General features: G+C 34.2%; 1 long non-coding RNA gene across 1 annotated transcript; it reads right to left on the reverse strand.

Moving 5' to 3' along the window:
- Positions 1 to 867: 867 nt before the first annotated feature.
- LOC127831049 (uncharacterized) lies at positions 868 to 5,893 on the reverse strand. Its single transcript, XR_008026376.1, has 4 exons — positions 5,357 to 5,893; positions 4,455 to 4,555; positions 4,119 to 4,226; positions 868 to 1,081 (listed from the first exon to the last, which is right to left on the reverse strand). It is a non-coding gene; the product is annotated as an uncharacterized LOC127831049 (long non-coding RNA).
- Between the last annotated feature and the right edge of the window lie 986 nt (positions 5,894 to 6,879).

Below are 6,879 nucleotides of genomic sequence, written 5' to 3' on the forward strand. Positions count from 1 at the left end.
TTGTTTACTTGTGCCTTTGGCAAGCGCAGCTTTGCTGCAATATAATACTTTTAATAATGGATCGTGCATTTATGTGGAGGAATGACCAGATTTTATCCTGATCGTCTTTTAGACTGAACAGATGGGTAAAGCTAATGGCGTCTACGATGCCAGGCATTTATATGTTTGCCTTTAACTCTGTGAAAGGCAGCATATTACCAACATAGAATCTGAAAAAGGAATTTCTTTCATACAAGTAAGTTATATACTACCCAATTTAAACAAACTTACCCGATGTTGTGATTTCCTGAATCCGATTTAATCAGATTTAATACAGAAAAATTTATTTGTGTTGATAAGCCTCGTCCTGATATTCTTGGCTATGGAAGCTGCGTCATCTCTCGTGTGGGGCTCATTAAGGGGTTATGCAGGAGATGAAATGGCATACACTTGTAAGCAGGTTCCTGTACGAAAATGTTTGGGCAGACTGCAACCAGATTATGTGCAGAATAAAATACACAAAATCTGTGTAGAATATGCGCAGAAAATATTTGGTGTCCATTTTAAATGAGTTGAACCAGATTTCTATTTATAGATTTTTTCAATATAAACAAAGAACGAATTCTGTACAGATTTTACGAATTATTTAAATTAAGCAGAATTTGTTCGAGGCAGAAAAAAATCTGGCAGAATTAAATCTGGGGAGAACCAAAATGTGAGAATAGAATTCTGTGCAGAATAAAATCTGTTTAATATTAAATTTTGTACAGAAAATTTTCTGTACAAAAAATGTATGCAGGAAGAAAAAGCAAAATAAACAGACCATCAATAAATAACATTTTTTTTATGAGATTATAAAATAAAAACAATAAAATTTACACCATGAAATGTACTGACAGTACCAATATTTTTGTTGTAGTTGAATTGATCACATTATGACAGGGTAAAAATTAAAAAATCACCCCCTATTTTTAGTCTCAATTTAAACAAGATGATTTCATTTATTTCCTGGAGTAGTCTATTTGGAGTGTCACTGCCTTGTTGAAGGAGGTGTCATCTGGCACTGTTTTGCTGTAGTCTTTGCACCACATCCAGACATAACCTATCGGAAAAAAATAAATGTTTACACATTTACATATTTATATCATTCCTCAACAAGGGCACCGCATAACAGCCAACGCTCGGCTGCGGGTGCAGTTTTGAATAAATAAAAGCTTGTCAGATATATAATTTTTTTTTTGAGGCCACAGTGACCTTGACATTTGACCTAGTGACCAAAAAATGAGTGTGCGTGTAGAACTCATCAAGGTGCATCTACATATGAAGTTTCAAAGTTGTAGGTGGAAGCACTTTGATTTTAGAGCAAAATGTCAAGGTTTAAGCACGTCGGAAAGGCTGATGCCGGACGACGAGCTGGCTATGACAATACCTCGGGTTTTCTCCGAAACCAGCCGAGCTAAAAAACTGATACATGGTGAAACCAATTTATTCTAACTACTCAGTTTCAAACAGTAATGCCATACCTGTATTAAAGACATCATACATCAAGTGCCAGCCCAACAAAATTCACTTATAGCACAAACATCCAATTGAATTTCAAACCATTGTTTGATTCTAGTATTAATTAGACCCAAAGTTAAAATGCGATCCCAATAGTTTTTTGGTATTTAGTAAATGTTACTTTGACCTTGATCCGACATAAACTGCAAACAACTAAATTTTCTACGTTTGCATTATTGTGTGATTTTGTTGGATTATTGGCTGTTGTCAACAGCATATCAACAATATGCCTGTCATATCATTAAGTTAACCAACTCAAAGTATCCTGGAATAGCTGGTTTACCAGGACCAAGTGCTTATACCAAACAGTGAAACTAATGTCAGTAAGTTGAGTAACAGACAACTGCACTACTTCATTCAGAGGAAGGGTGAGAATGGCTGTAAAAAGGATAAAGCTAACACACAATTTGTGTCCAATACCTCCATCCAAGCTCAAGTTAACCTTTTTATGCTCCCCCAAAATTTATTTTGGGGGGAGCATATAGTCGCCACTTCGTCTGTCCGTCTGTGTGTCCGTCCGTGCACAATTTTTGTCCGGGCTATTTCTCAGCAACTAATGGCCGGAATTCAATGAAACTTTATGAGAAGCTTCACTACCAAGATGAGATGTGTATATTATCAGCAGGTTCTAATCGGATGATTTTTCACAGAGTTATGGCCCTTTGAAATTTTCCATTAACTGTACATATAGTGCAATTCTTGTCCAGGCTACTTCTCAGCAACTAATGACGGAATTCAATGAAACTTTATGGGTAGCTTCACTACCAAGAGGAGATGTGCATATTATCAGCGGGTTCTGGCTGGATGATTTTTCACAGAGTTATGGCCTTTTGAAATTTTATATAAAAAAAATTTTGTCCCCTCAACTACTGTGCCCTCAAGACGTTTCCTTTTATCTGAATATATAGTGCAATATTGTGACAAAAAAAACTTTGGGGAGCATCACCCGTCTCTGACGGTTTCTTGTTTATTTTTAGTGACACATTTGGGCTCTGTATGCAATCCCTATCTTGGCCTCAATGCAAGGTCATCAATTGAGTCTAGGCAAACTTAAGTTATTGACCAGATACGCCTTACTTATGTTAAATACCTAGCAAAACGAGAGCGCCGATGGCGCTGAAAGCATAGTTGCAAGATACAGGGAAGATGCTGCTGAAGTAAATGTTTAGGTCAAAATATACTAAATAGTTTCCTTATATGTTTCGATGTAAAAGCGACAACTTTGAGCGAAAATAAATGCAACATTTTGCACAAAGAGACCCCCATAACCATACCTTTTCTTGACGGGCATTCTTAGCTGAATCGATTTAAGCAAAAAAAAAGATTTGTCATGTTCAAACCAAAAACAAATTCGACTCAAATCAAAATCGACTGTTTTTGCGCCTTTTTCGGCCGTTTTCTAGTGGATTGTAACCTTTTGCAGTGCCATTTTTTACTTTAATCTCCAACTTTATCCTATTTCAGGGATTAAGTAGTGAACACCTATGCTTCCCCTATCAATATCTCCAAACGATAAAACCAGAACAAAGTGTACAACATGCCTTCGAGGAAAATATGATGATTTGTTTAGAAAGTACAGCCCTTCATGACTCGATTATTTAGTATATTGTAGCCTTAACGATTGCTGACATCACGAGTCGCCCCCCTTGTTAACAAAATGCTCTATTTTTAGAAACGGGAATTCCAAATAGTGACGAATGTGAATGGTTACAAAATGACATAACTATGAAAATAAATACGTAGAATTACATTATTTCACGCATACCATTATGCAACCATCCGTTTTCTTTTCCGACTTGATACATTTACAGCTTTCCATTTAATATTTTACAGACACAGCACTCGTCCAGAATTCACGCGAATCCATTAAATCCGATGCCACATTTAAACCGTTAACTCTACTCGTAACGTAAATTTCTGGCTCAAAGTAAAACATTTTAACTTCAATTAACACATCTCTTACTTTTAAACTCTACTTCATCAAATCCATAGAAAGGCACGTCAGAATCCATGTCATAAATCAGAAAACATTCATCGTACTCCGCCATTTTTTACACATTTTCAAAGAATAAAAGTGCTTTATGCCCCACTTCCTGCTGAGAATATGTTTTAATTTCTATTTATAATTAACCGATGAAATGTTCCATATACTTTAACCAGGGCCTTATTAATTCAGTTATGTAAACATTTGACCTCTCACAGAACAGTAAACGAAGGAAATAGAAATTGGGATCCCATATAGATCTAAATTAGGTGTGAGGTCACTATCAACAAGAACAGAATTGTTTTACGAACGAAATTTGTTCTAGGTTATAAGAAGATTTTTTGACATAAAACGGTCTTAGAAAAATTCACTAAAAACGGTGTCAGTAATATTCTTGGAAGAAAACGTTAGAAAAACGTTTCCCCCCAAAAAATTGTAAGAATTACCATATGCTAAATTAAATAGATATTTCGTCTGATTTTTGATCAGGTAAGGCTTCAGAAAGGTTAACCGACCGATGTGGATTTTCAAAATGTGGTATATACCTTAAGCATAGGTGCAAGCACCTATGCTAAAAAACCAAGACAAAATGTACCTTTGCAGGCAGAAATGATGACGGCATCAAGCACAGGCTTTATGTCATGCTTGTTCCCCGCCAGACCCTGACCTCTTGACCGTTCTTGTGTCTCCCTCGGATTTATGGCTGTTTAAAAATAAATGAAAGCACTTCATTCCACTTAACTAAAAAATATATTTTAAGACAGAAGTTGATCTAAATCAAAATCTGTGAACATTGCTAATCAAACGTTAAATTGAAGCATTTGTCAAAGTTATGTATGCTTTATGATGATACAATCAATGTTTATTTCTCGAAAAGACTAATAAAAAAAGACTTTAATGAAAAAAACTTTTACTTTAATACCTTACATACCCGGAAATAAGTTTCACCATCAGGTAAAAGGCAGCACTGCAAAACTTGCGCAATCCAAATCTTTTTATTGTGGTTGGATTATGTTCCATCAGTTGAACCATCTGGAAAATTATAATCATTAATCTTTATTAACTTGCCTGCTAATGCAAATGAAATGAGGGTCAAAGGAAAATATTGAGCTTACCAGTACCTAAGACCCAAAGTAACTCAATTGATTTGTGCAGTTTGTCACTTGTGTTCAGAAGATTTCATTATAGCAATACAAGGAAGAATTACCTTGGTGTCTATGTTTTTGTATGTATAGGAACCATTTCCTAACTTGGGGTATTACCATTAAAACAAATGTTGTTGTTTTTTTAAGATGAGCAAAAGTGCTATTATTTGAAAAAAATGTTCAAAACAAGTTTCATAAAGATTTGACATTAAATATTTCCACAACAGTTTTTACATGGTGAATGTTTGAGGCACAATGGATAAAAGGCAATCACAAAAGCTTACAATAAGCACAACCTTGTGCTCAGGTGATCTAAAAGCCTCCTTAAAAGATCTTATATATACATACATAGACTGACATCATATAGCTCACCATGAGCATTTAGTGCTAAGGTGAACTAAAAAACAAAAGTTCTGCTCAATAACTTGAGTTTGGATGGCGATACTGCATATATCATTTGTATGTAGAATCATTGCTTACATACAGACCTAGCATAGGAGTTCATTCGGGGACCAGTCGTTTCAAGGTCAAGGTCATTGTTACAAAACTAGGAAACTATGATTTATGCATTATAAGTTGAATATGCACAAACAAAGTTTCAATTTTAAACAAATTTACAAACAAAGCCAAATACTGTCAACAGATTAAATACATATTTTGATGAAAGAAAAAGCAAATTTTAACATACCTCTGGTAATAATAATACTTTCCTCATAGTCTTCTGCGCCCCATTTCATGGAACATTTTGATTTTCACTTGAAAACTTCGAATGTCAAGTCTCTGAGATTTTGTCGCACACTTACAAGTGTACTATCCTTTTCAAAGTAGACTAAACCACCTTTTTAAAGTAGACTAAACCAAACATCTTTAAAACCATATATATACAACACTTTAATAATGTTATGTCTTAATTTCTTAATTGTTCCTATTTATAATGGTATTTTTATTTTGTCACAAAATTTGTTATGTTAAAGCACTGGCATTCCAATGAATATTTTCATAAAACGAGAGCCAAGTAAAGTAAATGTGCTGAAATAGGAGTAAATTTATCACACCTGACGCTGGTGTTTGGGTAAACTTGGGTAATTGGATCTCTCTCTATCTTGGATATCATTGAAAATGTCACTGCTGACAAACAGCAGACAAAATGTCCTAGCAATTTTCAGTATTTTGGGACAATTTATCCAGCAATAAGCAAAGAATAAAAACTTTGTAAAAAAATTAAACCTTATTTCACTCCATTGTAGATTTTTCTTGAAGCCTGTTGGATTAAATTGTAACTTTCTATGTTCCTTATGGTATGAACAAAAGGTACTGCTGTTTGTTTTTTTTTGCTAATAATATGCTGTATTTTTTGGTCATTTTAACTATTGTATGAATTGAACATAACTGTTAGTTTTCGGTGAATAGAGAAATGTTTCCTGCAATAAACAATAAGAAACTGAAATCAGAAGTCTGTTTCCTAAATTTTACAAGTCCCATTTTGAAATGTTGAATCTAAATTTTTTCTAAGTCCAACATTCTGCCTCATTTTTCTACCAAGTACAGAAATTCTGCCTGGCTAAAATGCAAAGTGCTAAAAATCTGTCTTGTAAAAATTATAAGTGTTAAAATTCTGTCTTGTGTAATAATCTTTACAGATAAAATTCTGCTTCATTGTAATTCTGCTTAGAAAATCTGTACAGATTGCAAGGTATATTCTGTGTCTGTGTCCTCTTTGTACAGAAAAAATGAATTCTGTCTTGATTCTGGGCAGATTTTGTACAGACTCTATACAGAATTTGCATAGAATTTCCGTACAGGTTAGAACTGCCTCATTCCATGACAGCAGAAGTGGATAGAAACTTATGGCCCAGACCATGACTGCCAAAATAACCATGCCCTTTATCATTCATTGTAAGGTTGATACTGTTTGTGACATGATTGAAACAATATAAGCGTTTACATACGTAATGTTCATAACACACATAACTATTTCAGGGATTGCACGCTTCTTTATATTAAACTCTGAATTATAGTACTGTGTTTAATACAGCTTTAATGGGGATTTTAATAAATTTGCAGTGAGGATACATATCATAAACATATTAAAAACAATTCTTATCTTGTACATGATAGGAATAACAGTATATTCTAAGAAACATGAAAAGCCTCTGTCTATTGAGTATTCTTTGTCTTCTTAGATGGCTTATGCTGAACCTCATATTTAGT

Source organism: Dreissena polymorpha, chromosome 5 (assembly GCF_020536995.1).
Source record: "Dreissena polymorpha isolate Duluth1 chromosome 5, UMN_Dpol_1.0, whole genome shotgun sequence".
Taxonomy (NCBI): Eukaryota; Metazoa; Mollusca; class Bivalvia; order Myida; family Dreissenidae; genus Dreissena; species Dreissena polymorpha.